This window comes from Anomalospiza imberbis, chromosome 16 (genome assembly GCF_031753505.1).
Source record: "Anomalospiza imberbis isolate Cuckoo-Finch-1a 21T00152 chromosome 16, ASM3175350v1, whole genome shotgun sequence".
Lineage (NCBI taxonomy): Eukaryota > Metazoa > Chordata > Aves > Passeriformes > Viduidae > Anomalospiza > Anomalospiza imberbis.
The window spans coordinates 5,810,817-5,824,139 of NC_089696.1; the positions used below are offsets into that span (position 1 = coordinate 5,810,817).

At 43.2% G+C, this 13,323-nt stretch overlaps 1 long non-coding RNA gene across 2 annotated transcripts in view; it reads left to right on the forward strand.

The window, feature by feature from the left end:
• The window catches only part of LOC137483546 (uncharacterized), a 42,618-nt gene extending 29,787 nt beyond the window's left edge, over positions 1–12,831 (forward strand). The window contains exons 1-2 of one of the 2 annotated variants that reach the window (XR_011004511.1): positions 2,259–8,811; positions 9,454–12,831. This is a non-coding gene — a long non-coding RNA (uncharacterized lncRNA). Of the gene's footprint in view, positions 1–2,258; positions 8,812–9,453 lie in introns of those variants that run through there. The other variant, XR_011004510.1, reaches the window with a different exon arrangement.
• Positions 12,832–13,323: the final 492 nt, after the last annotated feature.

Here is a 13,323-nt window from a genome sequence, read left to right on the forward strand (position 1 = left end):
GGGGCTTGTGCCCACAGGGAGCTGTGCCTGTGCCCTTGAGTTGAGGTGTGCCCATGCAGAGCCCCAGGTGTGGGCAGAAAGCAGGAAGCCCTGGCACTTGTATGGCACTGGGGTTTACCTGATTTATCTGACCATGCAGGGGTTTGCTGGGACTTGAGCACTGTCACCAGGTCACGTGTTTGTGGTTATTGCTACTTTTGTTGGAAAAGCAGACCTGTCGTGTCTCATTTGGGTAATGCCTTGCAAGCCTCGAATCGTACATGAAATCCATGGTGAAAAGCAGTTCAAAATTCTGTGCTTGAGTGTATTCTGTGCCCTAGAAACTGTTAAACCCTTTCATGTAGTGACAGGAGGTTAGCATATCTGCAGAGAGAGGGAGACTGCTGCTGATTTAGCAATAGATTAGTTGATGTAAAAAGCTAAAGGTCTTCTCTATGTGCTTTAACCTCCTAAAGCCAGTTAGAAGTTGGGATATCTAATCTAAAAGGACTGCAACAAGTTTTTAATAGCCCAAAGGCAAGGGTCAAAATTCAAAACTTCAAGCATTATGATGTTCCAAAGAAAATGGGGAAAAATCAGATTCCTCAGCAAACAAACACAGAGGACAACAAATGTGCTGTGTAGGAGTGTAAACTGTGTGCCCCAGCTACAGGGCAGAGGGTTTTACTTACAACTGATGTGTCCAAGAAAGACAAATTAGGGGACTTCTAGGTTTTGGGTCCAGTAACTGCTAAGGAAATGTGTTTACCTAATGCATCTCTGTTACAAAAACAGTCCCAATGATGTTTTCAGCTGTAGACAATGGGTTGTGCACAATTATGATCTGTTAAAACAAGACCCAAAGCAGGATCTTTGATATTTCTGATCTATCTCCACCAGCAGTTGAGTGCAGACATTTGGGCAACCTGTCTACCTTTAGCTTTTGATAAGTCGATTCTGGGACTTCTAAAAAAAAATGGGGGGGGTTTGGTTTTTTTTTTTTTTGTTTTTGTTTTTTTTTTTTTTCTTTTTTTTTTGGAGCTTTCCCACTTCATCAATGATATGTTGGCAGATGGCAGAATGAGAATTCTTCTGGCTGCACGTGTTTCACCTAACACTGGGTGTTTGGTCCTACCCAAGGTTTTCTCCAAATCTAAACTAGGTTAGCCCTGTACCTCCTCAGCAGACAGGGTGTCTCAGCACAGTAAAGCAGTCTGAACTTGTTATATTTGATAAGACCTGAGCTTGTTGCAATATGAAGTAAAGTATAATGAGAAGGGGGTGTTGCTTTCCAACCAAATGGGGTCACTTCTCCCTTGTTGTGCATAATCCTTTATTATACCAGCAGAATTATGGTACAAAGTCCATTTAATTTCCTACACATAATGAAGACAAGCACTCACGACAACTTGTGATGGCTCTTTGGCAAGTAAATATTTCATTTTTGAATGAATATATTTGTTTGTTATTAGATGATACAGAACTAATTATTCCCTGGGTGTTATAACAAAATTAAAGAAGGACAACCATGGTGTACTTGTACAATGCATTTGTAACTGCAGCAAGAGAGGGGAAAAATAGAAATTTCATTAGGGAGAGGCAATGTTTTACACAACTCCTGTGGAAAAGGAGATTCCCATGTATAGGATGAACTCTATGAAGAGTCTGGGCATAGGAGGTTGAATTTTGTGAACATCCACTCCATGGCTTACATTAGCATTTGCAAAAGCTGCAATGAATATTTCCACTTGAAATCAAATGAATTATCAAGGATGCAGATGTAGAATTTCATTGAGATATTCTATACAGTCATTACAATACACCCAGGTTTTGAAACATCTAGATCTCAGGATGCTATATGAGCAAAATAAAATGATATAGCTCACTACATCTGCAGAAGGTCTCATGAAATGCAAAATAAATAGCTGAAAGAAATATTCTTACTAGGTGGAAAATGAGGCTTCAATGTGTGTCATAAATTTTGCTAACAGAATCCTAAACAGGGTTACTGGTTACAGATTTCAACACCAGCCCCCACCTCCGCTTGAGCAGCAACTAAATCTTCCTTCCTTTTCAGCAAAGTCCTGTTAAAACAACCCCATTCCAGCACTGATGCTGACATCCTGATCCTGCTGCTGTGCAGGAGGGTTCTCAAGGTCATTGTAGTCTCTAAACACTCTTGGTGATGTCAGTTGGAATTTGGGGTTTAAGGGTGTGATGTTGGTGTAAACCACCACAGCATGAGGGAGACAGGCTAAATGCACAGAAACCTTAGGAGACAGCCGTTCCTCTTTTTCATCAAGGCACACAGAATATGTCACCAAACCTTCTAGGTCCATTTTCAATGATAGGCAAAAACCTTGGAAATCTTGAGGAGCAGGATAAGAAGAACCTCATGACATTCAGTGAGGTAAAACACAGCCAGTCTTGCCCTGGGGACACATCTGCTCCATGGGCTGGGGACTGACAGCTCGGGGAGCTCTGCAGAGAGGACCTGGGGCACTGCAGGTGTATTTAAGGTGGTGACACCTGCCTGTGTTGTTCAGGTGTGGCCACAGGCCAGACACTTCCCTCCACTCAGCACCTGAGGCTGCAGCTCCCAGGTGAGCACTGTGGGTTTGGTGTGTCCCTGGGCCACAGAGAGGTCAGCACGGGGGAGCAAGTCCAGCAGAAAGTCAATGTGTGCTCAGGAGAGTGCAGCACACGGTATTTCAGGAGAGGCTCTGAAGGCTGGGTTTATTTATCCTGGAGGAGATAGATAAGGGGGTATCTAATCACTGTCTCCATAACGGAAAGAGAAGGATGGATGATGGATTCAGCCTCTGCCACAGCATGCTGCACAAAGACAAGGCAGTGATCATGCATTGCAGCAAGGGAAATTCCTTCTGTTTGTGTATGGGAAAAGTCCTCAGAATAAGGGTTATGCAGCACAGGAACCATATTCCTTGAGGAGGCTGGGGACTCTCCATCCTTGAGATTTATCAGAAGAGAACTGGAAAGGCCCTCAACAACCTCCCTTAGCATAGAAGCAGTCCCAGCTTTAAACAGGAGGCTGAACTGGAAGCTTTCATAGGTCCCTTCTCACCTCAGTTATCCTCTGATTCTCTGACTTTATTTCAGGAAGCTGCTAATACCTATGAAATTTGGTCCTACCATGAAAAAATGGTTGTTAGTATGGCACTCCATCCTTCAGTTAATATGTTCCACGTGGATATTTATAGTCCTGCCTGCTCCCTTCAGTGAGAACAGGACGTTTCCTCCCATAAGCTCTGTACAGCTGCCAGGAGAGATGGTGGAAGCCTTTCCTCCCCTCACCTACTGCGGTTGTTCATTGGTTTCAGTTCCACAGCCCCTGCAATATCCAAGGATCTGTCTAAGTGTTTGAAAGGATCTACTCTAAAAAGATGACTGTCTCTCCTAGGCAGTGCTAGTATCCGTGGGTGAGTTTGATTGGCTTGCAGACCATGTGTTAATTTCGGGCACAAGAATAAAAGGAGGAAAAAGCCAGTCCTCATCTGTTCACTGAGCTGCTCCTGTCCCTGGGGACACAGGTTTTGTGTCCTGGAGCCTCTCTGACAGCGCTGTGGGGTGGCTCCAGGCACATGGAGGGGTGACCTGCTCCCCTCCCTCTCCCTGCCCTTCCTGCTGGTCCCTGTGTCCATCCTGGAGCAGTGCCCACCCGTGGAGCCTGGAGCAGCTGCTTCAGCCCCCTGGGTCCTGGTACCCTTGGGGGTGAAATAAAAGGGAATTGCTTGGGCACCAAAAGCTTCCAAGAGATGCACCTGGTATTTGTGAGAACTGTTCCCTGATGATGAGTCTGGGTACAGAGCAACAAGAAACTCTCAGGAAGGTTGGATTTCAATGGGAATGGCTCTTTTTGCCTGCCAGCTGTTTCTCTCTTAGCTGTGTTCTCTCTAATGAAATTGCCCATTCAGCTCTGGGTTTGTAATTTAAACTGAGTGCTATAGATTAACAGTTGTTGCTGCTTTATTATTGAAATGAGAGTCATGAGATCAATTTAACTGTTCCTGGCTTCATTATTTGCTTAAGACAATAGACTTATCTCTGCAAATTCTATTGGTGTGTGGGTATTTTTAGCTTAATTATCATAGATATTAGCAGCAATCAACAAAGATTTCTTAGGTGCAAGTCCTTGCTCCTTGGAACACTAGTTTTTTATAGATTGTACTTTTAAAGTGTCTTCCTCTTTTGTAGTAAATCCAGTCTGCTCCCAGAAAAAAACAACCAAACAGGAACAACAGCAAAAGGAAAGCAATCCAACTTACTTTGCAAAGACTTAGATGTTTTTTTAGTAGGTTATTTTCAGAATTAAATGCATAGTGAAGGTTGTGTCTTCTGTAATACACGTAATTAAATATTCTGGCAATTGAGTGTCTTTAGGTACAATGGGGACTTCAGCTGTTTTGTGGGGGTGGGGTATTTAAAATCGTTCAGAATAAATGGAAAGCTTACTTTGACAAGAGCTTTCAGTAAGGCCTGACTGATTCCAGGTTTCCCTTGCTTAGCAGAGTATCAAAAGCTAAAGGCAGGCCTGTTGCCCCAAGGTTTGTGGAGCAGCAGGTTTGCCCCTCCCAGCCTGGCCAAGCAGCGATCACAGGTCCCAAGGCAGAGGTTAGTGCCTCCAGTGAAGGGAGTTTAAGTTAGGTTCATTCGAACTGGATTGGCATAAAAACCTAGCCTCTGGTATTGCCAACAAAGTTAAAAAAAAAAAAAAAATATCTCAGTATGACTTCCTAGACTCCTAAATCCTACATTCACTTATAATTGGATTAATGTCCCCCAGCTGGCTTAGAGCAGGGGGAGTAGGTGTCAGGGAATGTGCTCTTTGTCCACTGGATGCACAGAGTTTTGGATCCTGGCATGAGTTAAATGTTGCTGAACAAGTTTATGCAGAATATGTAAACAAAAGTCTGTCTGATGGGTTGAAGGATAGCTGGATACCCCAGCAGAGCAAAGAAAGCCATCTGCAGGTTTGTTTACACCACCTTTGCCATTTAAAATATAGCAGGAAAAAGTCTTATTAACATTTCTTTAGAGTGCTAGTGAAAGGACTAGACAGATTCCTGCATTTGAAGTGTCAAAAAAGCAATTTTAATATCTAGAGTCATATCACATAAATATAAACATTTTACTAACCATTTAGATTATTTCTAGATACATTAGCCATAATTGCTGAAAACCTCTTAGACTGCTTTCAAACTGCATCCCTCACAAGATAATATTCTGCTTTTCTTTTTTAAACAAGCAGAATTATCCTTATGTCACAAGCTTTTGTACCTCATCCTCTCTCCATATTTTCTGCTTTTCCCCTTCTCCCCAAACAGGTAAGACAGTGGGAAAGCAAGGCTAATTTTATATCCATTTTAACAGATGACAGACTGGTAAAATCTAGTGGAGATGCTGTGGGGGCTCTGTTTTAGCATTGCACCTCAAATCTTGTAGGACTTAGGTGGCTGGATATTCTGCTGCATTCAGACTAAAGCATTTTGCCCAAGGATGCAAAGAATAATTAAAAATGAATACACAAAATCAGGTTCAATGCCACTTCCACTGGAGTGTGCTCTTAATTGCTTTACTTTTAACTTATTGGTTCAGAATTTGGACATCCTTCTGGAAAGGTGACCTTTGGCATGTGTCCTTGTCAAAGGAAGCCTTCCTGACTGAATTTCTGATGTCCAGAGGTCAGTCGCAGGCAGGAGGCAAAAGCACGTGTGTGGCTTTTTGCTTGATTGGTTTCTGTGCAGGTGAGACAGAGGGATGCCAGATTGTGTACACGTGCCAAATACGGGGTTTGGTGTCTCATCACAAGAATCCAGAGGCAATGCTGGTGGGAGCTGGGGCCCAGCAGATGTGGCTGTCCCACATCTGGATGCTGAGCAGTGCCACGCTGCAGTGGTGGCTGTCCCCTTCCCCCTGGGATGGCTCCACACACAGCCTCCCTCTGCAGGCTGCCACCACTGGTTTTCACATTCTCCATCATTTTGCCTGCAGTAGAGAGGCTCTCTTCTTGAAAATAACAACAACCAAGATTTAATGAGGAGATTTAGCTTTCCTTTGATAAGACCATGGCTGTAATAGAGTTTGCCTGCCTGAATAGTCCCATGGCACAGGCAGAAATTCCAATATTTCCTTCTTTAGCATTATTTGACCAACTAAAAATTCAAGCCAAGGATTGCTTGTATTGAAAGAATACAAATGGGGTTTTCTCAATATCAGAACAAAGAGATGCACACATAACTGTAGGTGGTATGGAAATGAGTGTTTGCGAGTCTATAACAGCAGGATATAAATTGCTCCCAAATGATTGGTTTTATTTTTTGCCATGCCAGTTTAGCATTTCTCCCAGTTCTGAGAGATGCTAAAGGAGACTTTTCAAGTAGAAGCTTCCAGTGAGACTGTGAGGTCTGCACAAAAGAAAGGCAGACCAGAAAACTGAAAAAATATGTATTTTAGTAAATAATGCTTTATGGAGCAAATGCTGCAGTGAGCTAATATTCACCCCACCTGAGGTGGCTCTGCAATTCACACCACCCCTGTACAGAGTGACCTTGTGTCTCCCAAATCTGCTGCAGCTGAACTCCACAGGCTGCTCCTATCTCCCGATACGCTGTTCCTCTGCTGTGCTGGGCATGGTTGTTGCCCTTCAGTCTCACCTTGGAGCAGATTAGTAGAAACTTTCAGCATGTGTCCACTGTGCATCTCTCCTTTCTTCAGTTCTTTTGTTGTAGCTATGACTTTGTTCTTGAAATAAATATCCTGCAAGTTACTAACCTGTCTTCCATCATCTGAAGGCAGATTTTTCATCTAGACTCTCTGAGGATGTCTAAAAGGAGCTCCAAAGGCTCTGTGTGCTGGGCAGAAGGTAGCTCTTTGCACTTCACAGAATTTTTGGGAGCAACACTAACTCATTCACACCTTGGTCAAATTAGCATTGACTAAGGAGGTGACAGAAACAAAAGACTTTCTCTTACAGCCATAATTCAAACTCTGACATTCACTGATTTGGATAAAAAGGTTTGTTTTTGTAGTAAATGCTCTCCTGCAAGAAGCCATCATTCAACAAGGTAAACACTGATTTAGAGCTCTAAATTCAGTCCATGGTCTGAGCTTAAAACAAATAATTTCTGTACTACTAATTTGATTTTGTCTGCCATGAGTACAGACCCTTCTTAAGTCCATACTGTGATTCCTCTCAGGTTATATCTCACATGGTGGGGTTTTGAATATCACATTTTTATACAGAACATAGATTAGGACTGTACAATGAGATATGTTGATGCCACTGTGTGATAATATTTTATCTGTGTGGATGTTTTTGTTCTTTTTATGGTGCATGGGTTGTATGAACTGAAATAGAGCCTAGCAGCAAGAACCTGACATGCAGTCCTGTTCCACACAGCCAGAAACCACAGCCAAGGGGAAAATTGTTCTCTTTGCACCCAGCAAAGTCAGGCTGCAAGAGGGAGCACACATTGGATCCTAACTCAGCTAGCCCCAGTGGAGGAATGGAGAATTTGGAGAACATTAAAGAGTGTTTGCCTCTTGTTAGCAATCCCTTAGCGCACACCCTCCTCCACTCTTACTCACAGTCTGCTCTGGTTGTGTTGGGACAGGAGATTTTCCATGTAATTAGTTGATGCAGAAGGAGAAGAGGATGCCTACTGATAATTTGAGTGCAGGCACAATGAGATTAACAGTGTGGGACAGCTGGGGTGGAAAGCCAGGTATGATTATTTTCCATTAGCCAAGCACACTTCTTCCCTGATGAGAATGGCTATAGCATGGCTCCTGCCAGATCCAGGGAAAACACATCTGTCCTCTTTGTCCAGGCGGTTTGTAATGTGCTTTGGGATTTTCTGAGGTGAGAAGAGTATTTGTCACTGCTGTTCAGCTGAGAAATGTTTTAGGAAACAATTACCATCTGCCTACTGCCTGAAGAGTGAGAAAACCAATAAGTTCTGGTAAGGTAATGACCACAAATTCAGGTCACAGGTTTTCAATCAAACCTTGATTGAGATGAGGAAACCATGAGGGACCATTTAACATGACAGTAACTCCAATTACAGCATCTTCAATATCTGACTGAGGCCAATGGCTCTTCTCTTTCCCTCCTGTAGCAGCAGCCTCACCAAGATGATCTCTGCTTCCCCAGCTTTCCTGCAGTGAGGATCCTTTGTCCTCAGTGATTCATGGATGGGACAGTGTTCTGTGGGACAGAAGTTTTGCTCCTGTGATTTATCCATCCTAGACCATTGCCAATTGCTGCAGTCTCAAGGCTCCTTCTGCAAGGACAAAGGACTCAGCCTTTGGTCTCACAAATACATTTGCTCACTGGAACTGGGCTATTATCCTATAAAACCTTTCATCCTCTTAATGAAGAGCGCATGAAGCATGTCAAATAGACAGTAATTGATATAAGCTGAATGCTGCAGCCTGGCCTGATAGGGAATGTTCCAGCCTACTTTATTTTCAGAACTGTCATCCTAAAAAATATTTATGGATGGGTGGATTTTCCTACTCTTTCTAAGGCTGAGAAGTAGGTGGCTGGTACAATCCTACCCATTTGTTTTCAAATAGTTACTCATCATTGGATGGCTTTCTGAAAGGGATATAGAAACATCCTTTGCTCAGGATGGCAGAGAAAGCCAAGAAAACAACAGCATGTTTGTTTTTGCCTGGCTCATTTATTGCTTACAGTTTCTCTGTGCATTTAGGAAGACAAGGTGAATTTAAATGCAAAGCAGCAGAGAAATCCACTGAGAGGAAGATAAAAGAGTCTGAAGCCATTACAGACAAGTGGAATAATTGATGGTAGGAATCTGAAAAGAACGTGCATATGAGACTTAACGACACCTTATCTTATTTTTGGGATAGTCATTTTCAGTTGCCAACACTTGAGTATGGCTGGAATAGGGTACAGCCATGCAGCCTCTGCTTATCAGGAGAGAAGAATTCCAGAGGCTCAGAGCAGCTCCAGCTAGCCCCGTGCTTGCTGCTCTACTTCTGACCTCAGAACTGCTCTGTGCAGAAAGCCTTGGGTCTCCTCAGACCCAAGAAGTTGGGTCTGAACTTCTCCCGTGTGCTGAAAAACAAAAGAAATGGGGATGAGAAAAGCCAACTGGTTCTCTAAGTTTCTAATTTAGAGCCCTGTGCCAGCACCAAATGCCATCTCCAGCACTCTGGCCACTCATTATCCAGCAGCAGAAACGTACACATTTTGGGGAAGTTATTCCTACAAGCCTGACTCTGGGAACAGATCAGTGCCCTGGGGGTGTTAAAATGGGTGTAGTTACTGTGCTTTACTAGTGCAGGAGGTCTGGTCCTCTGACCTGAGCTCTTTGGGTGCCTCGAGGTTAGTACCACTGATTTCACTGTGGTGGAAAAGTACAGCAGCAGTATTAGAACTATTCCAAATGACAGAGCTGTTGTTCACTGCAAAACTTTCTGTTGCAGGTCATCAAGCTCAAGTGGAGAAATGCTTTCCCAGGTGGTTGTCCACTTTTTGCTGCTAGTTTTCAATATTAAGAATCATCGTGGACATAGTTAATAATGCTGAATCATTTGCTGTTCCATCCAATGGGATAAGATGCAAGAGATTCAATGACTTGGAGTGAGCTGAAAAAATGAAGGGGAAGAGCTGAACCAACCAGAACTTTACAAATTCACCTTATGATAATGAATACCTGCTGCCTTCCTTCTCAGAGGAATCAATTCTGGTTTTCCATCCTGAGGAGCACAGAAAATGCCAGTCCAATGGGCTGTTAATGTGGATTGGCTGAAACTGCAAAGGAAGAAAAATCCCCTGTGTCCACGTGAGAGCAAGAGCAGCTCCCATTCTGCATCTTAATGGCAGTAGAAAATGACCAGCAATTCTGCAGCACATTACAGGGTCACAACTCTCATTACTGTGGGGCATGCAGAAGGCAGAGTACATAACTACAGATACCACAGTCCTGTCTGCTTCTCAAAATACTTCTCCTTTCATTGCCTTTTTCCCCCCCTTTATTTTTAATAGCAATGGAATATGCTGAACTGCAAATGCTGGTACTTGCTGTATTTTTCCTCATCCCTGGAGTTATATATTCATTTCCATCTTGTAAAAATAACCTGTTTATTCAATTTCTAAGTCCTGCATGAGATGGTTCTCATTTTCCCTGTTCCCTGTGGTTTTATCACAACTGCCTGCCCACCTATTTGCTTTGTCTCAGCTACAGAGTTTTCCTTCTCCAGAAAGCTGCCAAGCAGCTCTCTCCAGCAGCAGAGAAATGATGGTCAGTGCACAAGTCTCTTTGTGTTGAATTAATTGCAAGCCTCTCTACTAATTTCAGGGAAAGCTGTAGTGTCCTAACTTATCCTGGGTGATTTGGGAGCTCGTTCATGTCCCTGGTTGTCTCCAGTCAGTCAAAATAGATGATTGTATGCTCTGTGCTCCCACCTCCACACACCTCCTGCATCTCACCCACCCTGGTCCCTGCGGGCTGTGCCCATCTGCTGAGGTGGCTGCAGCCCTCAGCAGGGACCAGCAGAGTTTCCGCAGCAACCAGGCTGGTCACCAGTGCCAGGGGCTGGGCAAACAATGCTTTGTACCAAAGCAGACTGAGGATGGATGGCCACAAAAATGCACTTTCCACTCAAAGATGTTCTGAAGCCCAGGGATATGTCCTTAAGGGGTGGTGGAATTCTTTATAGGATGGCTAAGCATGTCTCAGCCCCATGGTGGCCATAAGTCTTGGAGCTGGAGGCTGGGCTGGCTGTGCCCACTTGGCAAGCTACCTGCTTTTCCACAGCTGTACAATTCTTTGGTTTCCAAAAATAAATGTAATTTTCCTAATATATTTTATTTAATGTAATATTATTAGCTGCCTTATCATTGCTTTATTATTTTCCATTCAGAGCCTGCAAAACTGAATAACTGAGCATCTCCTAAATCTACCACTCCTCACACAGCTCTGGTCTCTTCTGAACTCAACCAGAACCATCAGCTCTCAGGCAGGCATGTGCAGATAGATCCCTGGAGCATCTGTAGGACACATTTATGAGTAATTACCTATCATCTAGAAGGTTACAGACCAGCAGCTTAAGTGTGACCTGCCTTCTACATTTATATCCAAGTCAAGACTAAGAAATATCTCTAGCAGATGGGAAAACTCTCCAGTCTCTCAAAGCTTCTCCAAGATGGATTATTTACTATCTAGCACCTCTCAGAGCAATGAGAGCTTATCCAACACAGTTTCTCCTACATCTACTTATTCTGTCTTCTTTATTCCATAAGGATCCCAATCAGGGTTCATCAAAACACTGAACGAGATACTGGCCAGCAGAAGGGATTTTTTTTTAATCTATTTTGTGACCTTTCTTTTATTTGTACACTGCTAGAAGTTGCATGCTTGGTTTTGACAGGCCGTGTGTGCCACATGCAGAAATGTTTCCTGACCAGTTTGTGCCAGAGCCTCTCAGTCCCTGGGCTGCCTAACGCTGTGTTCGCTCTGGCTGTTTGCTGTTCCAGTGCAGGACTGCCCCACACAAGGCAGACAAGTGGCACAGTCTCTCTCTGACCTGCAGGACAGTGTTGGGAAGGTGACAGCCCTAGCACCTGATGGGACCCTCTCCATGAGCCTCACCAGGAGCTTCACACACATCTCAACAAATTTACTCTTCTATCTCTAATATTCTTTTTTATGCCACTCTGACAGAGAGTGAAAATACAAGCTTAGCTTCGTTTGGCTTTGGCTGGTTTTGCAGATTCAATCTGGATGCTGATCTGAAATGTCCTTTAGTGTGGAAAACACAGATGCTGTGAGTAGAGGAGATTATGTAACCAGCTGAGTGAGTTTGTGGTGTTTCAAGGGGCTCCCCTAGACAGAAAAGGTGTTTGTGGCTCCTGGGGCTGGACATGCACATTGCTCACTACCTGTGTCTTCACTCTGAGCTGGCTTCAATGCACACCTACATTTGTTGTTAGCTTCTCCCAGCTGCAAACAAGTCATCCAGATGGAAATCACTTGTTTGGCTCTCTGTGAAAAAAAAACAAATTCTATTGGGGAGCTTCCATCCAGCAATCTAAAAGCTTGGCACAAATTTGGGAGTACAGAGGAATTTCTTGAATTCCAACTTTCTAACAACCTTTTCCAAAACTGAGAGATTGAATTTGGCCTGAGCTTTAGAAAATATCCAGGCAAAAACTTACTATGTGCAAACTGTTTCACTTTCCTTTAAACCAACATGAGAAAGAGAATGAAATGCTGACACTTCAGTTCTACAAAGAGTTCAGCACTAGCTCAGTGGCTCCACTCCATGACCTCTGTTGCCTCTTCCCTTTCTATGTGGAGTGACTTGAGACCACACATTCAGAGATATTTGGGAAATTTAGGAAGAACAAGTGCTATGGAAATCTTATCTCATAATTTGATTTTTTTTTTTCTTTAAAGTAATGAAACAGTTAAAACAAACTATGCATGCATTTGCAACACCAAAGTTAAACACATTTTAGGGATGGTGGTATTCATGGGAAATAAACTTATAGGAAATATATGAAGTCTCTCCAACTGTACCCCCTATTTTTTCCCTCATGTCATGAAGTCATTGATTCTTTAGAATTTCCCAATTGTGTCCAGAGTAACAGCAGTGCCTTGCAGTGGGTTTGACACAATTTTTGCCATGGTCAAAGTGAAAGCTCCTATTGTCAGCAGCAAAACCCTGGAGGGAATGTGCCAGCCAGGAGAGATTAAATGTGCTTTGTATTGTACAACAAAAAGCGTTGTAAGGTTGATTACAATAAAAGCTTTCCAAAGTGGCAGCATTGGGTTCCTTCTCCTTTTTTCCTCCCTTTAAGCTGTTATAAAAAGAAATAACATTTCAGCAAAGTCAATGGTCATTCAGTGCTCAGGATAAAATGTACATTCCTTTGTCAGGGACAGTGACCACTGCAGTCCCTGGGGCTGAGTCGTGGAGCTGGGTCTCTGGGAGAAGGCTGTTCTGCTGCCTTTAAAATTGAAAAAATTACCTTTAACACACCCTGATGTTGTTTTGAAGTTGGACAGGTTTATGTCAAACTTCCTAGTCTCTCCAGAAGGCAGTTTCATTGATGTCACAGCAATCTGATAGGGGTGACACGACTTCCGAAGTGTCTGTTTGTTTGTGGCTTTTATTAAATTCTTTGTAATATGCCTAGTTTAAAATCAGAACACTGAGAAACAGAAATAATCCCAAATATACTCACTGCAATTTGAAAATCTTTCAGACACCTCCAAGCAGCCAGAATCTCTCAAAGCCCTGCTGAGCTCTTGTAAATCCTGTCCTGTCAATGGGTAAGACCTTGTTTTC